General features: G+C 47.9%; 1 long non-coding RNA gene across 1 annotated transcript; it reads left to right on the top strand.

Moving 5' to 3' along the window:
- LOC138917463 (uncharacterized) lies at positions 1 to 3,930 on the top strand. The gene is made up of 2 exons (XR_011425518.1): positions 1 to 122; positions 1,117 to 3,930. It is a non-coding gene; the product is annotated as an uncharacterized lncRNA (long non-coding RNA).
- Positions 3,931 to 21,068: the final 17,138 nt, after the last annotated feature.

Here is a 21,068-nt window from a genome sequence, read left to right as displayed (position 1 = left end):
AGCAGCTCCCACCTCCACCTTGGAGGGGAGGAGACTTTGGATTTCTCAGAGACAGTTGGACCCTCGCTGGGTGGGCCTGTGCCCGAGGCGCCTTGAGGACAACACAGAGAGCAACGTCCAGGGTAAGGGCAAATTAGGGAGGTTCCCTCCCTGGTGCTGAGGAGATATTGGCTGCGGAAGCCAAGGAGGTTCATCCAGGATGACGTGGCTTGTTGAGGGGGATGAGGCAGTGAAATGCAGACCTGCATGAGAGCACAGGAAGTCTTCACCCCTTCCTGGGTATCTGTGGTCCTCTGGGCCCTGGTAGGGGGTTCATGTAGACTGAGGATCGTGACGCTAAAATGTAGGTGGGTCACTGGTGAACTTGGCTCCCAAGGTTGCGCAGACCACTCACCTATTTGTTCCCCCAGTGTGCCATTTGCAGCAGGAGATTGCAATTAGGGAAAATTGCAGTCAGGACGAACAGAACAAAACAAGGAGTGAGCATGTGCAGAGCCCCTACTGTGGGTCAGGCTGGTGCCTGTTACCATCTCTTTTTCCAGGAGAGGAACCGCGTGCGCAGAAATGTTGAGTTGCTTGCCCAAGGCCGTACGGCTGGGCAAGGTGGAGCTGGGATTCCAGCCCGGGTCTGACTCCAGAACCTGCCCCAAACTGTTGTGCCACACTGCCTCGTTATGAAGCATTAACAAAAGCTTTCTAGCCAAGCAGGTTTATATATATAACTTAGTTAACAGGACAAAATAAGTTCATTGCGAAAAATGCCATTGTTCAGTGGTATTTAGACAACTAGCTTTGCACACAGCTGGAGTCGGGTCAGGGGGAGAGGGCGGGTCCTGGAAGCATCCTCGTCAGAACAGTTTTGTGTGAATTTGTCATAACAGGAAGGAAGTAGGACTAATGGAGCTACATTGAGAGTTTGTATCTTGGCTAGGATCAAGTTTCAAATGTTTACTAATTGAGCTGAATTTCTTAGTTTGAATATCTCCAGTGACTCTAAGTGTGTAACCTCAGAATTGTTCAATCTAAAATTAGAGTATGCATTCCAAAAAGCTGGAGGATAGCTTTAAAAACAAAGACAGAATTCCAGTTTTGTGCTTTTCCAAATTTTTTTTTCAGCCTTCAAATTTTGCCTGTGATGCTAATAATTTTGACCTGATTGACCAAAATGAAAAAAGGCTTTGGAAGGCAAGAATGTACTTGGCAGCATGTGCATGGCGTAGGATCTAAAAACTGTGTCAATACACGCGGTGAAGAAAACTTTGGAGTCATTACAGCCACGTGGTAGCCTGGAAATCATGCATTTTCAGCACCATCCCGGGGAGGGAGGAGGACAATGCGGCACAGAGCAGCCTGCCCATGTTGAAGGTGGAATCCCAGCTCACAGAGGTACGGATGCTGGGGAAGAGATGCTTCCTTGGGAGCGGCTGCTGCCGCTAAGATGCCAGTTTGCCCGGTTACCCCCTCAGTCAAAAGGACAGTTGCACCAGGTCTGCCTACTAGGGACACTTGGGGAACCCCACGTCCTTGGGGCCTGAGCACCAAGAAACTGTGGCCCAGCTGTGTATCGTGCTCTTGTTCTGCCAGAGCCCAGAGGACTTGCGGAGGGAGCAGTCCTGACCCAGGAAATAGTCTTAGCAGCCCCACTGTGCACACAGAGGCTTTATCCTGAGCTGGGGGCCTCCCCGGCCTCAGGACGGATTGGAGGCAGCGGATCCCATCTGCCTCGTGAGCCCCCATCACTCATGGAGAAAACGGGATGACCTAGAAGCCAGGGTTGGGGAAAACAGGGATTAGCACCGACAAGGAACCCACCTGCCTAAGGACAGAACAGCCAGGCAGGGCTCTGGACTTGAGGTGGCCTTTGGCCGGGGCAGATTCCAGCAGAGCCCTTAGCATCTGCGTGCGAGGCTCTGTCAGAAGGGACAGCACACCCTCCCCCCGCTGGGGAGGAGGCCAAGGGAACCCAGGCCACCTGGAGGGATTCTGGAATGACTGGGGTGTGGCAGAGAGGAGAGGACAGTGGTCTGATTGGTTCCCAGGACCCAACCCGAGCAGAGAAGGTGGGGAATTGGGGTGATCTGCTCTGCGCGCCTAGTCACTCTTTCTCCACGGGCATTCAGTATCACCCACACCCCCTCTGTGCCGGGCAGCATTGTCCATGTGAAGTGTATGAATAAGACAGGACCCTGAAGGAGCCGTGGTCACTACACTGCAGAGGCAGAGAGCCCTCTCTGAATACGTCATCACAGCGCAGCACGATGGGCACCGGAGCAGGAGGAACTGAGGGCAAAAGATACGACCCCACACCAGCACTTACACCAGCACTGTCTAGTATGTTCCTCCTAGTTTTCTCACTTTTCTTAGCGTTGTCTTCACAAATGGATTGTAAGTGCCTTTAGGGCAGAGACCAGCTTTCTGCCTCTTTATGATAAGTAGTGGTCAGTGCTTTTAAATTGACCAACCATGAAAACTACAATGAGATACCACCTCACTCCCGTCAGAATGGTATAATTAACAAGACAGGAAACAATAAGTGTTGGAGAGTATGTGGAGAGAAGGGAACCATCATGCACTGCTGGCGGGAGCGCAAACACTATGGAAAACAGTGTGGAGATTCCTCAAAAAATTGAGAATAGATCTACCATATGATCCAGCTATTCCACTGCTGGGTATTTATCCAAAGAACTTGAAAACACAAATGCATAAAGATACATGCACCCCTATGTTCAGCGCAGCATTATGCACAATAGCCAAGACTTGGAAGTAACCTAGGTGCCCATCAGGGGACAAATGGATATAGAAGATGTGGTATATATACACAACGGAATACTACTCAGCCGTAAGAAACGATGAAATCCAGCCATTTGTGACAACATGGATGGACCCTGAGGATATTATGCTAAGTGAAATAAGTCAGAGGGAGAAAGTCAAATACCATATGATCTCACTCATAAAAAGAAGATAAAAACAACAAAGAACAATCTCACAGAGACAGAGATTGGATTGGTGGTTACCAGAGGGGAAGGGGAGAGGGAGGAAGGTGAAAGGGGTGATTAGGCTCATGTGTGTGGTGATGGATTGTGATTAGTCACTGGGTGGTGAACATGATGTAATCTACACAGAAATCAAAATATGATGTACACCCGAAATTTATATAATGCTACCCAATGTTATCACAATAACAATAATTAATTAAGTAAGTAAGTAATTAATTAAATTGACCAACTAGCCTTGAACCCTGGGGAACCCAGGCCATCTTGGGGGGTGGGCTGATATGTTTGGCGATTATAGCCCCACAGTCTTTTTAGGAAAGGAGGCAGAAAAGCTCCTGGGGCTGGTTAACTCAGGCTCTGCTTCCTGAGAGGCCTGCTTAAAGTCTCTTGTCCATCAGCTGAGCTGCTTTGGGCAAGTTACTTCACCTCTCTGAGGCTGTTTCCCTAGCTGTAAGAGTAGATGACGATGCTGACCTCACAGTGTCTGAAGAGCTGCCTTAGAGCTGTGCCCAGCTGTGGCGAGCACTCAGAACAGGGCGTGGCTGCTCAGGACTCCAGCTCTGAGTCCCTTTATCTTGTTCCATCAGGCGCTGGCTCTTTCTAGAACCGACCTTCTCTGTTCTGCTCTAAGCTAGACTCTGGAGGTCCAGAAAGAGATTAGTTTTTGAGGTTTACTTTTAGGTAAAAAGGGAGGATTTAAAAAAAAATGCTTTGACCTGCTGTTGGCTGTTTGAAAGACGTGCGGTATAACTAGGAGGAGAGAAAGGACCAGGTGACGTGTAGACCAGAGGGGTGTTCAGTCTTAAAAAATGACTCTCTAGGAGAAGATGCAAACAGACAGAAAAGTAGAAAGAATAGTATCAGTGTAACGAACATCCACCGCCTAAATGTTTTTCATTGTAGTAAAGCAAATAAAACATAAAATTTACCGCTTTCACCACTTTTAAGTGTACAGTTCAGTGGCATTAAGTACACTCACAATGTTGCGTCGCCATCGCCACCCCCTATCTCCAGACCTTTTTCACCATCCTACACTGGAACTCTGTCCCCATCAAACGCTGACTCCCCAGCCCCTCCCCCAGCCCCTTGGAACCACCTCTCTGCTTTCTGTCTTTATGAATTCGACTATTCTGGCTAGCTTATATAAGTTCACCACCTAAATTAAACAATCATTAATATTTGGTCATATTTGCCGTATCTTTTGTTCACTGATATATTTTAAAGTATATTACAAACATCATGACATTTCTCTAAGTATCTCCATATGCATCTCTAAGAAGTAAGAATATATTCCTAAATAACCTCAATACTGTGGGTCATAACTTATAAAATTAGCATTAATTCCTTACTATCATCTAATACCAAATCTATATTCAAATTTCCCTGGGTGTCCTAAAAATATCTCTTACAGCTGGTTTATTCAAATCGGGACCACGTACTGCATCTGAGTGTTATGGCTTTTAAGACACTTTTATTCTAGGACTTCCCTCCCCTCCTCTCCCCACCCTTATGACATTGGCTTGTTGGAGCAACCAGGCAGGTCGCCTGTAGAACCCCACCTTCCGGGTTGGTCTGATTGTTGACTCGTGGTGAGGTTTAACTGCTTCCCCATCGGCCACATTTCCCATAAACTGGAGTTAGACCTAGAGCCTGATTAGACTCAGGTGTGGCACACTGCCAACTTCCTACTGCCTCGTACCAGGGGTACATCTTGTCTGGGGTGCCTGGGCAGAGGTTGATCTGGAGCTGAGAGCCTTCCTGCCTGATCCCTCCAGTGTCAAGTTACACTTCCATGTTCCACACTGCTACCAGCAGACAATTTGTGGGGTGATGCTTTGGTCCCCATGTTGAATATCCAGTTCCCCAAAACCAAGTTTACCCAATGGCTTTGCCATTCATTGATGATCCCTGCCTGAATCAGTCATTTCACTGGAGTTGTGAAAAGGCGATTTTCTAATTTTTGTTCCTGCTACATTTATTATCTGGAATTTATCTGTAAAGGAGAGCTCTCTCCTTGCCTGGAACTATCTGATTACCCTGAAATACTGTTCTTCCTGGAAAGATGGGATACTCAAGTCTTTCCTTCTAATTACTAATTTTCAGAGCAAGGAGTTGGGGCAATGAGTTTGGTGTTTAGAGCGCTGAAGAATGAATGTGACCGAGAGGTTAGGGTTTTCTCCACTTTCTCCAGGGGTCCCTCAAGTCTTCAGAACTGGGCTGGAAGGGCCACGTGTGGGGCCAGTCGCTCCTCCTCCCAGGGAAACCCTCTACTTGGAAGCTTTTTCATTCCACGCTGGTTCACTGAGTGGGATGGGGTAAGGAGAAGGGTGGAGAGAACAATAAGGTTGGATCCAGATCCTGTGTTTGTTCCATTTTGGGAATGAGCTGGGCAGACCTTAGGAGGGGATAGTGCCCTTTTCTCTCAGGGGTTCTTCGTCCTGGCTCTCTGCTTGTGGGAGGTCACAGATTTCACTAGCCTTTTTCTGAATGACCAAATGTTTCTAGTCTTTATTTATTTTTGCCCTTCTTCATATTATGGAGCCTTGTCTGTAGGCTTCGTCCTCAGGCCAACTTCAGAGGAGGTGTCCCTTAAGGAGCTCACTGTCTGGTTTGAAGGAAAGACATATACACATAGGGAGTGGAGTAGAGAACAATGTCAGCCCAAAGAGATTTGTAGAAATGAGTTCCAGTAGCTTGTCTCACCTGATAGTGATTATTTAATGAACACTTATGGTATAGCAGACATTTATCTTTAAAAGTCCTGGAAGATAGGTAGACATTATCATCCTATATTTCAGATGAGGACACTGAAGCTCAGAGAGGTTACATAACTTACCCAAGGTCACACAGCTCAGCTCTGTCTGTCTCAAAGCCTGGCTCCATTTACCGCACCATGGGGTTCTGTTACCAGATGTTAAAAGACCCAGGAATTTAGCAAAGGTGGAGACTAGTACAGTTATTATCCACAAGGTATTTGTTACTTTGGAAATTTTAATTTTTCCCTTTTACATGTAATTGTCAAAATAATATTGTACTAGTGATATATTAAATATTATTGTGGCAGTAAAGAAAATCTTTGGAGAAAAAAATATGCCCGTAATCTCACCATCTTAATCTAACACATGCTTTCATTTTTAAATACATCCTTCCAATCTTTGCCCATGGCCTTTGGTATTTTTCTTGTTTGGTTTTATATATGTTATAAACATTTTTTATGAAGTCTTTGTATTTACAATTTTAAAGACTGGATAATATTGCCTTGAGGGGATAGAGCATAATTTACTTAACCAATCTACTCTTTGGGGTCTCATCTGCACGGTTTCTAATTTTTGTTATCTAAAAAAAGCTGAAGTGAGATTCTCTGTGCATTTTTCTTTATGCTCTTGTGAATTATTTCCTTAGGAAAATTCCCAGGAGTTAGTTGCCTCGTTCAAAGATCTGAACATCTTCTGGCGCTTGACACATTTTGCTGGATTGCTCTTCAGAAGGACCGCACCTCACGCGTTGCTACCAGCAATGGGTGCCGGGTGTTTCCCAGCCTTGCACCAGTGGATGGTCTCTTGGCTCGTGTTTTACCCCTGCTGATTTAAAAGGTGTACCGTGGTCCCTTAGAGTTTTTAAGGTACATCGCTTTGATTACTAGGTACATTGAATAGTTCCCCACCATCTGTTTACTACTTTGTATTTCTTCTATTTAAATTGTCTGTTCCTAAGCTTTGTCCATCATTTCTTGGGGACTTGATAATAGTTTAATGTTTTGTATGAGATATTGACGTATGTGAGTCAGATCCGGACAGGAAATAGATAGCACACTCAGGGGGGTCGTTTGCAGAGAGTTTAGTAAAGGGACAGTTTACAGTGGTGTGGGCAGGGTTTGGGGAACCCACACGGATCGAGCAGCCCTCTAGGGGAGCACCAGCCTGCCTGACCACTCTGGTTCCAGGCCCTGATAAGGGTTGGTGTGCGGGTCGGGCTCCCTGACAGGCGCCATGGCTTTCCACGTTGGACCCGGTCAGCCCGAGATGCCTCCACAGGGAGGGAGCCGGGAGAATAAACCCCCCACCCTCCTTCTGCTCTGCGCTTCCCCTCTGGTGCCCGGGCTCAGACCACTGACCCCTCTACTTGTGTTTCCCAAACTGTGAGATATTTTAGGAGGTCCATGGCTAAGGATTTTTTAAAGTTTAATAGTCACATATTAAAATACACACACACTAAATGCTCATATCTTATTTATGTAATAACATATTTATAAAACCCATTATTTCACAGATGTTTATTTTGGGTATAAGGCTATTTATTGAAGTTTAAAAATGGACCTGGCCACAACTAGAAGGACCCACAACGAAGAATATACAACTATGTACCGGGGGGCTTTGGGGAGAAAAAGGAAAAAATAAATTCTTTAAAAAAAAAAAAATGGACCTGATTTGGTGGACTCTATAGAATAAAAATGTTCAGGTGGTACACAGGCATGGCAAAACTAACAGAAATTTGTGAAAATGGGATCCCCTATGGGGACTCCCTGACACAGCTGATCCTTTGATCTCCGATTTCACACGCATACACACACACACACACACACACACACACACGTACGTCTGAAATAACTATCCTGAGAAGTCAAGGATTCTTGATCACCAATGGCCTCTTGTCCCTGATGTCCCAAGGTTACAGAGGGGCTGCAGGAAAGCAATGGAAGTTTCCTGAGACCCCATCCCAGATATTCTCTCACCTAGCTAATAGGGGAGCCCCGTGTCTGCTTGGGCCTGAGTGCTGGTGGGCTGTCCCTGAGTCCCCACTGCCCTGAAACCAAACCCTGGGCAGAGGCCAGAGGGAAGAACGGAAGGGGAGCCAGGAGCCTGGGCCCACGTTCCAGTCTGGGGGAGGGTCGAGAAGCACTCTCCCCTTACTCCAGCTCCCACTTCCCTGGGGCAGATGGGGACACCCCAAATGATGCTACATACAGGGGCTCTACTTGGTGACAAGTGGCCAGTGGCTGGGTTCCCTCCTCTTTCCCACCTGGGAAAGTTGGTCAAGGGCCTTGCCCGCTCCCCTGCCTCGCCCCCTCGGAAGGATTGGTGCTGCCGGGAGCCACTCAGTAGAACAGGCCACTTAGTGTCAGCGTGTCTTTTCCCCTGGGAGCGTCTGCTCACTTACAAGATGCCCCTAACATGGACCTCTCTCCTGCAGAGCATCTACAGGAGAAACCGGAGGACGTTAGGCAGAGGACAGATTACATTATGATTTATTACGTATCTTATTATGCTTCTCAGAGAAGCGGTTTGCCAAAATCTCTTTGAGAAGTGGCCATTCCTTTTGGAAAAGTTTGAACGGGCTTGCAGGTTTGGAGCTATGCAAACTTGAACTTTGGGGAAGGCTTCCCCGTCCTCAATCCCGTAGGTAGAAAGACCAGACACCCAGCTTTGCCTGGGGCAGGCCCAATTTATGCCAGTTTGACCCCTTTCATTTTTAAAAGTGTCTTGGTTGGGACAATAAATTACAGCCACCTGAAGCACAGGTACATGTGACCAGTCTCCAGAAAGAACCTAGAATTTGGGGGCTGGAAGGGGTTTTCAGAGGTCTTTTAGTTCATTCTGTTGCTGGAAGGCAGCAAGCAGAGCCCCGACCCGTTCCGTCCGGGAAGATCCCCACGCCTCCCGCGCAGGCCCGGGGGCCAGCCCTTCACAGGTGTCTCTGTGGGAAGATTTCCCTTTCCTCCGCCTCTTCTCCCCTCTGCTCGGATTCTCTGATGAGCCATAAGAAAAGAGAAAAGCTGGGAGATCTGGGGGAACGGCCTCTCGTTCCGACAGGGAGAAAGCCCTCGGGCTTGAAGACAAGCCCAGGAGGTGACTTGTTTTCCTGGCCTCCTTGTGATGAAAGTCATGAGATCATGGAGAACCTGCAGAGAGGAGGAGGCCAGGGCTAGGGAGGGGCCCAAGGAAGACTGCAGGAATAACAAGGCTGCTGCAGGCTCTGTCTGCGGGGTCAGGGCCTCAACCACCCAGAGCCCAAATGACCTTTAACCATCTGAGCTTGACCAGCACCTTGCCCACCACAACTGAGTGGGGTGAGGAGGCCACCGCTGGCTCTCCCGGAGCCCCTGCCCAGGGATGTTTGGGGAGTCTTAATTCTTATCTTTTTGCTGGCCCCATCCCCACCCCGTTGGTCAGCCACTTCCTGGGGACCAGAATGGGCGTGTTCCAGGATGGTTAGGAGTTTGCTTCTCTGTTTTGTTATTCGGGGAAGGATGTGCTTAATTCTACTTAATTACAGGATGTTTATCATGTTCCTGCCATGTGGCAGGCAAGTGCCTGTGCTTGGTGCTGGAGGTAGAAGGGCGAACTGGATCCTGACCCTCCCTGTGGGTGCAGTGTGGCACGATGCTCTGCACCCAGGGCACAGAGAAGGGAGCGGCTGTTCTGCCGCAGCTGAGCAGGCTTCAGAAAGGAGCAGCATTTAAATGCAGTCTTGGAGGATGAAGGGGGCCTTTACATGGTTGGCAAGGCCAGAAGGGCTTTCCGGGCCAGGCAAAGCGCTTGAACAAACGTCCGAGTGTTTGAAGAGTGGCCGCAGTTGGGGAGGAATGGAAGCAGGCGCAGGGGGAGAGTCAGTGCGGAGATGGGGGACAAGAAAGCCCTCGGGAGTCTCACAGACTGGCCATGCACCTTTGGGCGGGTTATTTCACTTCTCTCAGCCGTGGTTTATGTATCTGTATAATGGGGATAATATAACTACTTCATAGGGTTCTTGTGAAAATTAAAGGCTGTATTGAACGTAAATCAACCAGCATGGTGTCTGGCATATAAATGCTCACAAAATGTAAATTACTGGCACTGTTTCTACTCCTACTAATAAAGGTGGGCTGCTCTTTTCTAAAACGTATGGCTTGAGTCGCTAGAGTGAGCCGGTGCAGCTGCACTCCCCAAACAGGTCTGCACCTGGAGTCTTATTTAGGAAGATACTGTCTGGTACAGGATGCTGATGGAAGAAAACTCACATGGCTAGCTTGCTTGGGGCTCTGCAGCCATCTTTCTCTGACCATTGCATCAGTCCAGCTGTGTGGCTCTTGATATCACTAAATGCATTTATTAACTACTTTTTAGTCCACAAATATATTACCAACTTATGTGTCAGGTCCTGGGTCCAATGTCTTAGTAAGAATATATGAGTAAAAGTGATGGGGAGGCAGAGAGACAGGGAAAAAACTCAAATCTTTCCAAAACTAATTTTATAAAATCAGAAATGTATTTGGAGGCCACAATTTAGCTACGTTTTGTTACCCTGTACCTGGAAACGTGGTGAAGAGGGAAAAAGATTTCGACGTGTCTCTTTCACTGGCGTGTGAGTACCTTAAGAGTAGCCACTCTGGGGACCAGATCACATTTGTCCATTTGGTCACTCAACAGATATTTATGGAGCAGCTACTGTGTCCCCAGCGCTATTCTATGCACTAGCTGTTTCAATGGTCTTTGTGATACGAAGAGCTCTTTCCTTCTCCCATAGACTTGGAAAGAGAGAGGCGGAGCCCCCCGGACCCTTATCGTTGGCCATGCTGGAATCAAAGGCTACCTGGGGGAGTGATGGGAGAAGGAGTTGGGGGTGGGGGCTCAGCTCCTGTTTTCCTCTCTCTCTGTGAGAAGGGGGTGGTACCCTAAAGGACAGCCTACTGGACTCCCCGATCCTGGATGCCACATTTCACTGTCAGGGGATGGGGATAGGGAGGGTAGGGTTGATGGGGGTGTCAATCTGTTTATGGAAGGAGCAACCACTCACTCCCACCTCACCCCACACACTCTGAAAGCAGTCTCTCTAGGAGATAGTTTATTCCCTGTACGTCCCTAGAGGAAGGGGCTGCCTCAGACACGTTAAGGAGGAGAGTAGAGAGTAATAAGGAAACTAATAGAATAGTAGCAGAGTCATCATGTTTGAGTACTTAAAATGTTCCAGGAAAACAAGTGCTAATAAGTGTATAACGAGGACCCACAACTAAGAATATACAACTATGTACCGGGGGGCTTTGGGGAGAAAAAGGAAAAAAATAAAATCTTTTTTAAAAAAAAAGTGTGTAACAATTCATACATTATCTCATTTAATCCTCACTACAACCATGTCAAGTTCGTACTATCATCCCCATTTCACAGACGAGGAAAATTGAGACCAAGAGAACGTGTAGGTAACCAGTCCACGGTCATGCTGCTGGTAAAGAGAAGAGCTGGGAGTTGAACCCATCTCTCTCAGGCTTCGGGTGCCTTCACCCACACACCATCCCGCTGGAGGGGTTGACCTCTCCTCCCCTTGACTTCTTCCCTTCCTCCTCCCTCCTCTCCCTCCGTCCTTCCCTTTCTTAACAATTCTGCAATTAATCAAGCCAGGCTTAGAAAACCCTGATGAGCTTTCTCTAGCAGCACCTACCCTGGAGGAGCAAGGGTTAACCCCAGCCTGGTGCTTCAGAGGGGCAGGCCTTGGCCTTGGGAGGCGGCCATTAGTCCTCCTTTCTAATTAAAAATTGCCACCACTGCCTTTCATCCCGTGCTAACTAGAAGAGCGTGTGTGTTTATGTGCATAGTTCTTTATCTCCATTTCCTGTTTCATATTTAATTTGATATTTCTTCCAGTTTGTGGATGTGGAACACGTGTAAGTTTGGGACACGGTCTGTTAGTAATCATTCCTGCATTTGGGGGCTGGCTTGCTCCCCCTGACTCCGACCAAAGGCGTGTGGATCCTAATCTTCCTGCCTCACATGAGTTACTTCGCCCCAGTTGCCCTGGTTTCAGAAAAGACTGCCTTTGCGGCAATGATTTTGCTTTGCACGTTGCTTTCTGGCAGGTCTGGGATGGTTCTTGTGAGGCAGAGAGAGGGGGTGCCGCCTGGAATCCCGATTTGGTAGATAAGAACGGTAAGGCTCTGGGAAGGAGACCCCGTCAGAGGTCAGTTGGGTTGGGATGAAACGCAGCTTTGCTCTTCGTCAAGGCTGGATGAGAATCGTGGTGAATATTATAGATTCACTTTCCACCCTTTCTCTGAGGTCTGGGGGCCCGAACCAATCTGAACTGGCCTCTCAGGCCGGGCTGCAGGCCCCTAGTGTGGAGTGTGGGGTTGAGGGCACGTGGGAGGGTCATGGCACTGGGACTGGAAAAGCTCCGCCTTCGCCTCAGTCCCTCCTCAGCCTCGCAGTGGGTCTGACAGGGCAGAAGGAAATCTTGTCTGGCCGTAAGGGTCCCGGGGACCCCTCCCCGTGCTGTGGATGAAAGTTGGGGTTCAGAGCTGCTGTCCAGGGCCTGCCCAAGCACCCTGGTCTCCCCGGTGGTAACAGTCCTCATCCTGCTCACTTGGGCTTCAGCACTCTCCTGGGTATCTCTGAACTGCTGAAATTGTTTGTAATTAGACTCCTGTGGCTAAGGATTATCTCTTGTAGAGAAAGGAATCAAAGCTTTGGAGATGGAGCGCTGAAAGGAAGCTTACCAGTCAGTCTGATCGGGGAACGACAGACCTGGGGAGTCTTGGAGCCCCCGAGGCTGCACAGTCGTGTGTGGTGTGCACACATGCGTGTTTCTGCAGGGGGGGGGGGGTCCATGGCCTGCATGAGTTTCTCAGGGAGTCTGGGACTTCTCCAAAAAGTTAAGATTCACTGGTCTAATGGCTTCCTCACCTCTCAAAGAATGGTACAGAAAAAGTCCCAGTGGAATATGGTCAGGGGGTGGAGGGGTGGGGGAGTTCAGAGGGCCAGAGGGGACCTGGGCATGTCTACACACTTCTGGATCCGTACTTCAGGTAACTTTTGGTGATAGGCAGGGGGAAAGTCAGAAGGGTAGATAAAGTAGAAATAAATAGTTTGTATTTATTTGCAGACAAGAGTAATCCATTTTTATTATTTGCCCTCAGCTTTGAGGATGTACAGTGCGGAGTCTGAAGTATAAAGAATTATAACCAGCTGAGACTCCCTGACTTTGAATAATCCATTATAAAAGTACAGTTCCTTTTATCACAATATTCTTATCTTCTGTTTGTTTCTGAGCTGAACAGAAATGCCCTAAGCTACACCCCAGCTGTGGAGTTTCTAGACCAAAGGCTACTGTTTTCTTCCTGCAGGAACCCTGGGGTGTCTGGGGGTTAAAAGGCCTGGGCCAGCCATGTGTGTTTAAAAAACAAGGCTGATTCCGCAGCTGGCGGCTCCAGCCTGACTCCATCCTGCTGTTAATGGAGGACAGAGGACCACTTATAGCTTCCTCTTCGCCCCATAACAAATAACCCGGTGCTCCCCCAGGCCTTCCTGCGCCCCCCCCCCCCCCCCCCCCGCCCTCCTGGTGGTGGCAGCAGCAGGCCTGTTCCCAGTCTGGTTTCTCCGCAGGCCCTGTGGTCAGCCCCCACAGAGTGTCTGAGGCCCAGCTCCTCTCTGCCATAAGGCCCCAGCTAACCACAGTAGAGGGGTGATAGGCAGGTTCACCTTGCCTCTGTCGGCTGTTCGGATACTCCAGAGCCTCCCGGGCAGGGTGGAGGCCTTTGCCCTGCAAACAAAGCATGGTCTGGCTTTGAGCACAGGCTCCTGTGGCACCTCCTCTGGGAAGTCCTCCAGGACTGCTCTAGGCCAGGTGGGTTGCCTCTTTGTTGCATGCATTTAACACCTATTTGTCACATACTCTTTATCAGAGTCCATGCATACACAATTTAGCACATAATAATAAATAATTAAAAATAATAATAATTCCCACTTACTGGAATTCACTATGTACTTTGCTTGGCACTAAGCATCTTAGATGAAATGTTTTATTGACCCAGCACAAGAGTCCTAGGAAGTTGGCACCGTTGGTATACCATTTTACAGACATGGAAATGGAGGCATTTCTGTATTTCCTTTTCTTAGCTTTTAGCACTCTCTGTGGTCACACTATGTATTTATTTGCTCACTTGTTTTATATCTGGCTCCCATCTTACATCATGAGCTCCATGAGGGCAGGGATTTCCCTTCTGAGATGCTGGGGACCCAGGGTGAGCAGTACCTGGCATCTAGGAGGTACTCAATAAATGCTTATTCCATGGTTGAATAAGACACAGGAGGCTGTCACTTGTCCACACCTCATAGCTGGGCTGCAGTGAAGCTGGGCTTGAACCCGGGTCCAGGGGTACAGTTGCTGCATGCTTCTTCAGTGTGGGACACCCCTTCCCCAACCAGACCCTCAGCTCCTGAGGGCAGAGCCCAGGCTCTGGGAGGGCACAGGGTTTGGAGTGGGACACACCTGGGTTCAGAAACTGGTTCTGCCATTCAGCTGGGTGACACTCGGAAAGCTGTGCATCCATTCTGAACCTGAGTGTCTGCGTTTCTGAAATAGCAAAGATAATACCCACCTGCCTGAGCCGTTGTGAAAATTAGAAATACTGCATGGGTTGCCTGGCTTATTGTAGGTGCTCCTCGAAACAACAGCTAACATGAAACTGGGCTCATCCTCAGTTCTCAGGAAGTCAGTGGACTGCATTGAAAAGGCTGAGAAATCCATTTGTCATCTTTTATTAGATTATAAAACTAACACTGAGTACATGCTCATTGCAAAAAAAAATCAAACAATGGGGAATCAAAAAGTAAAAGTTTTTGCATCCTTGTTTGCCTGAAACGTATCTTTCTCTCCAGAAGTAACTACTCTTAATGGTTTGGTGTGTGTGCATTTCCCTACATAATAAATATTTTACATAAAATTATACTAGGCATATTGTTTTGAAATTTGCTTTTGTTAACCGGTCTTGGGGGCCTTTCCCTGTCACCACATTCAGATGTACTTCAATCTTCTTAATGGCTGCATAACATTCCTGGTATGGCTGGACCAGAAAATAATCGTTTTCCTGTTGATGGCCTTTTAAGTTATTTCCAACTTTTCTCTATTCCATACAAGAGGGCAATGAATATTGTTTCTGTTATCTATTGCTGAGAAACAAAGCCCTCAAAACTTAGTGGCTTAGAACAACAATTTATTATTTTTCATTTCTGTGGATTGATTGATCAAGGGGTTCTTCTGCCTTGTGGCGTTAGCAAAGGTGGAAGGTCCAGAATGTTCTCCCTCACATGGCTGGCAGTTGGTACTGGCTGATGGCTGGGAGCTGAGCTGCGGCTGTCACCAGGGGCTCCCCAGCTCTCCTCTAACTGGTTTCTACATGTGGTTTGGGTTTTTCACAGCATGAGGCTGGGTTCCAGAATGTCACTTCTGCCGTATTCTATTGATCAAATTCAATCACAGAACAACCCAGATTCAAGGGGGCAGGAGACAAGCTCTACCTCTCCGTCTGAGAGCAACAGGGAGCCCAGGAATTGCGGGAGCCATTGTTAGAGACTGGCTACCACAAATAGATGAGTTTAAATATGTGTGTGTGTCCTTGTTCTTCATGGATCTTTGTAAATGGGTGGGAGTGTTTTAGGAGGTTAATTCCTAGAAGGGAGTCACTGCCTCAAAGGGCATGCACGTTTCTGACTGCACGGCCGCTGCACGACGATTGCCTTCAACAAAGCTGTACCCAGACACACTCTCCTCAGTGCGGAACAAGAGCGCTCATTTCTCCACACCGTCATCTGTGTTGGCTGTTACCTATTGTTTTCATCTTTGTCTTTGTTTTTCTTTGTGGGTGAAAAATCACATCTTGTTTTTAGCATTAGTGATGTTGAGCATCTTTTTTAATGTTTTGTTCTTCTTTACACTTGAGAGTTCAATTTGGGGCTATACCCATGAATATCCTATGCCTCTGGCACCATCAGAGAAACAGGGGGATGGTTTTGGGAGTTGCGGGGAGCAAATAGCGCATAGGAGGACTCGGATTCAGGGCCTCGTCGAACATTGCTGCCGCCTGTGACCTGCCTTTGAGAGACAGGGTTTCACAGTGGTGGCCAGCAAATTATTAACCCTGTGCTCTCCTCAGGCTCATTACTTAGGTGGGTTTTCAGAGGGCTCTGTAACTCCCAGTACGAGTGTTCTGCACTTCACGGGAATTGTGAGACCAGCTCTGAACCCCGAGCACGGCGGCCAGGCTGAAAAGCCCATTTAGGAATAGCAGCAGTGGGCTACTGGTAGTGCGAGCAGGGGAGTAAAATCTCCATTTAATGCCCTCTTGTTAACACGCTTTTCAGGCTTTTTGCCTCTTGAATTCCCACTTTCCCATAAAAGGAAGATAAGAAGGTATAGGCAATGATGCCTTTGATGGAATAGTTCAGAGTTTAATTCAAAGACACTCAGTGGTCAAGGTTGGTCCCATTCTTTTCTAGCTTTGGATCCAAGCTTCAGTCTCCTAGATTTTGCACACTAACATGTCAGACTTTTTTGGTTACAAGAGACAGAAAAGCCAACCTATACTCTGGCTTAAGCAGGAAAAGAAAAAAAAAATGTGTTTATTGGATCATATACTAGGACGTCTAGGGGTGGAGATAGGAATGGATTGGATTCAGGACTCAGAGATGACTTTCACCAGTCCTAGACTCTTTCTCTTGGATCTCCTCTCCTCACAGCAGACTCCTCATGAGGTAACATGGCGGTGGCCTGCGGCCCCTCATCCTCAGGAGTCCAAGTCCAGCTGGACAGAGCGCCTGTCTCTGGCTCTGTGTTCCCAGCAAGGTCTGTGTGGCCCATGAGCTCCGCTCCCCCAGGGCCATTTCCCATCCCTGTAACCCGGGGACTCTGGCGCAGTGATTGGCTCAGGCTAGGATGTGTGTTGCACCGTGACGCCTGTGTTTGGGAACCTCACCTTGGGCGTGGAGGAGGTGTGGACCCCAAACAAGCCCTGTGAGCTGTTTCCTGAAGGCAGAGGAACGGACATTGGGGAAGTCAAGGATAAAAGTCACTGTCCCTGGTTCCTCCACGATGCACATCACATGGTCGTTCATTTAGGATATAAAATCTACAGTGGGAGGGATTTGGGGGTCTAACCTGTTCTCAGGGAAAGCTAATTCATTTCATCCCAGGACCAGCAGTGGCTAACAAAAAGCTGCAGGTAATCCAAGAAAATTACAAATGATCCCAAAGCCTGGCTTTAGTCCTGGGTCATGGTGGGTTTGTCTGCCTTCACCGAGTAAGTGAGGATGAGACCAGATATGACCCCATCTCTGCCCTCTTGCCCTCAGGGAAGGTGTCTGACTGAAGAAAAGGCCAGGAAGGGTGGACAGGAGCTGGAGGAGAGCGAGCACTTCCTTTCAAAATCCAATTACAGAATTTGTGTTTGTAAAATTGATTATCTTTTTTTTTCTTCCCCAAAGCCCCAGTGTGTGGTTGTATATCCTAGTTGTAAGTCCTTCTAGTTCTTCTATGTGAGCCACCGCCACAGCATGGCAACTGACAGACGGGTGGTGCGGTTCTGTGACCTGGAAGCAAACCTGGGCTGCCGAAGTGGTGAGCGCCAAACTTTAACCACTAGGCCATCAGGACTGGCTCTGTAAAACTGATTATCTTTATTGCAAATTATCTGTGTGGGTTTAGGTCAAGGGTAAATATTCTCTTCAACCACAAACCCAAGCAGTTTGGAGAAGTGAACTGTCCTTCTTTGCCAGGCTCAGCGAACAATCCTGGGATGTGCTAACAGGACCAATGGGATCACCAGCCTCCTGTTGATCCTTTTATGGTTGACTTTTTTGTGTTTGTTTTTTAGAAAGAACTCAGGTTAAATATTTATTGTAGAGGAAAGGAATGCTGCTCCTTCCCCCTGCCTCTCCTGCTGTTGGTTGTTTAACGAGGAATAGCATGTGAAGAGTATGAAATCTAAAAAGTACAAAATGCTGTATAGGCAGAGTCTCTCGCCCCTGGAGCCTCGGCTCCAGCCAGCCCGCTCACCGGCTCAGAGGCAGTCCTGTTCCTGGGAGAGTCCATGTGCTATTTCTTCTTCAATGAAAAATGCACCACATACACATTACTTAATGACAACTTATTCTTTTGTTCTGTAAAATAAAACACGTAGAATTTTCCACTGCAGTGACTTCCAAGCCGCCAAGTTAAGGCCACAGAGTTAAAGAAACAAATCAGGCCTCACCTCCAGTCAGTGAACCTGTGGACCGCTAATGAATGCTCACTGGTTCCAGAGGTTTCCACATATCTGCGTGTTCTCTCCCGAGCGGCTCCCCCATTCACAGGGCCTGCACATGGTACTGCTTCCTAGTACGTTTGACCAAAAATGGTTTCACTCAAGCTCCCTCTCGACGGTGGTTGACAAGCTCCCCATCGTCTTATTGGCCGTCTGGGCTCCAAACGCCCCACCGTTTCCCAAAATAAAGCCCATCCTCAGCTGAAGAGTTGTTGCCACCGAGACCGTACCCTTGCTGCTGGCTCAGAACCTGAAAGCACTGCTGAAGAAGAGGGCGAAAAGCATCTCGGACTAGAGCGAGGCTCCCCTGGGGAAGCGCTAATGCAGTTTCCGCTGCGTTCCAGGCCTGTGCCAGGCACTGGGGATAACGGGAGGTACCCTGTGCAGTCCCCTTCCTAGCAGAGCTTAGAGCAGTCCCCAGGGGAATGCGTCCGGGCGCTGCTGCCACATAACTGCTCAGTCCCCTTACGTGGGTCTCGGTCCTGGGGAGAGACCTGTGGATGAACGACATTCATTTTAGACACAAAAGTTCTACTGTTTGTTTAAAAAAAAATCAATCACTCTGTAGTCCTCTGCCTTCCAATGCAGCAAACAGAGAGACGTGGAAATAATAACAGGAACCATCCTGACTTACTGAGGAGCAGAAATCACAATGGCTGTGCACAGGGGTGAGGCCCTGCCCCGGGGAATATATCTCACCTCCAGAGAGCCCTGTGACGTAGAGCTGAGGGTCGAGCCTGCTTCACAGGTGAGCGCTTGACCTCAGATAGAGGAGGTTAGTAGCTCGAGGTCACAGAGCTGGGCCTCAGTGGAGGCAGCCTTCACACCCAGGTCCCTCTGATGCCTTAGGGCCTGAGCCAAACGGCTGCCCACCTGGCACTGGGAAACCACCAACCTACCCTTTGGCAATTTGTTACAAAATAAACATATTTTTTAAAGTGAGCAATGAACTATTTCTGGAAGAAAGCCTTGATTCCCAGTGGACAGGTGCTTATTAGTGAGCCCAATGTGCGTTCCATCAAGAGGTAAGATCGTTATTTAATAAAAAGAAACGCCTCTGTTGGTTTGTAGTAGGGCCGTAAACTTTGTTCGCAGGTGGTGTGATGTGCAGAGAAAGTATAGTGACTTTATTTAAGGCTATAACTGGTAGAAGCCGCCACCCTACCCCTACCTACGGGGTGGCAGGAAAAAAAGCCAGTGCAGTCCAGTGCAGCTTATAACAGAGTCTGATCTTTTAAACAGCCTCTTGAGGTTTCACTGTCTCTTCTCCCCAGTCTGAGAGGGTGTGGGGGGGAGGGACTTGGGAGAATTCACAATCTGGGGCAAGGGTCCCTCTGTCCTTGCGATTGCCCTTGGGTGTGAGCTGGCTGATGTCACAGAGGTCCCTGGGCCATCCTGGTGTCTGCAGTATGTCTGAGCCCATTCCTACTCAGCTCAGACAGCCCCTGGTAGGACATCCTTGCTGACTTGTTTTCCCCTCAGTGGATCCTCCTGTGTCTCTGCCTGGTCCTCCTTCTGGCCCCTGGGCAGGAGTTCCACCCTCAGCCCCTGGCTCTTAACTCAACGTGCCCCCCTCCAGGAACTGAGGAAGGCTCCGACGGTACCCCAGACCCTGTCCTCCTGGCTGAACTGTGTGACCCACTGTTCTACTCTGCCTTGTGCTGTGTTGCCAGCTCTTCCTGGGGCCTCATCAGAAGTGGGCCAAGAACCTCCTCTGATCACCATGTTCTCACCTGATCTAGTCCCTACGACCTCTCTGAGAGAAAACTGGGACTTACACACCTACACGTCTACCTTTGATTCTTCTGTTTGCCAGCCTCTTCCCACAATCCTTTGGGGCAGAAGGAGTGGGTTTCTCTTTTCCTTCCTCTACATCCTATTTGTTTTCCCAACTCCAGAGTCATAGCTAAATCTTAATGGACAACAGCATTGAGAGGTGCTGCAGGACACCAATAATTTCCCCAGACAAGTGATCATTTCTAACTTCTTCCATCTTTTTTCTTTTATGCACTTAAAGTGGGTGCTTGCCAAGGGTTGAGAAATTATTTTTGACGACCTCTTTCTCAAATCTCACAATGGTGGGTTAGTGCCCCACTTTGGCATGTAGGAATGTTTGGCATCGATGGTTTTGTTCTCGGTCACTGGAACCTCAGAGAAAACCAAGATATAGGATCATCTTTAGGGTCAGCTCCGTGGCTGAGCAGCTAAGTTCACACGCTGCTCATCAGTGGCCCAGGGTTTTGCAGGTTTGGCTCCTGGGTGCGGACATGGCACCGCTCACCAGGCCATGCTGAGGCGGCGTCCCACATAGCACAACCAGAGGCACTCACAACTGGAATATACAACTATGTACTGGGGGGCTTTGGGGAGAAGAAGGAGAAAAAAATGTAAAAAGATCATCTTTAACATCTGTGTCTCAAGCATTGCAGTACACTAAAATGTGTGTGTGTGTGTGTGTGTGTATATATATATATATATATATACACACTCCATTCTGAGCCTCTTGATAACCCTGTAAAATGGACAGGTAAACTAAAGCTTAAAGAACTTAAGTTATCAAATAGATCAAAATGAGCTGGGCTAATAAAAGAAAGTCATGGCAGACATTGTTGAATTTGAGATAATTTTTCTAATTTTAGATTTTTTTTCCCCACAGTTTTCCCACGTGTTTGTTTGATATTGTTTGACTTGTCAAGTTTAGCTTCATTTTAGATACGCAAGTTTAGGTTGACTTAAAACATTTTTTTTAATCATTCGGTTTTTAAAATATTTATGCATTCATCTTTTTTGAGATGCAGAGGCCACATTCATTTAAGAAAGCCATACTTTTAAGGAGTAAAAATGTTCCTGGTTCATGGATGGAACTAAATATGTCAATATTTTATGGTGCCTCAGGTGGGAACTGCCAAATTCCACACCACCTGGACCAGTTGGCCAGGATTGCCATTTCCCGATATGTGCGCTTGGAGCAGATGTTACTAAAGCAGGAGCAATGGCAAGAGGTGTGTGTTCTGTGGCCAATAGGCTTGGGA

Source organism: Equus caballus, chromosome 14 (genome assembly GCF_041296265.1).
Source record: "Equus caballus isolate H_3958 breed thoroughbred chromosome 14, TB-T2T, whole genome shotgun sequence".
NCBI lineage: Eukaryota > Metazoa > Chordata > Mammalia > Perissodactyla > Equidae > Equus > Equus caballus.
This window is presented reverse-complemented; position numbering and strand designations above follow the sequence as displayed.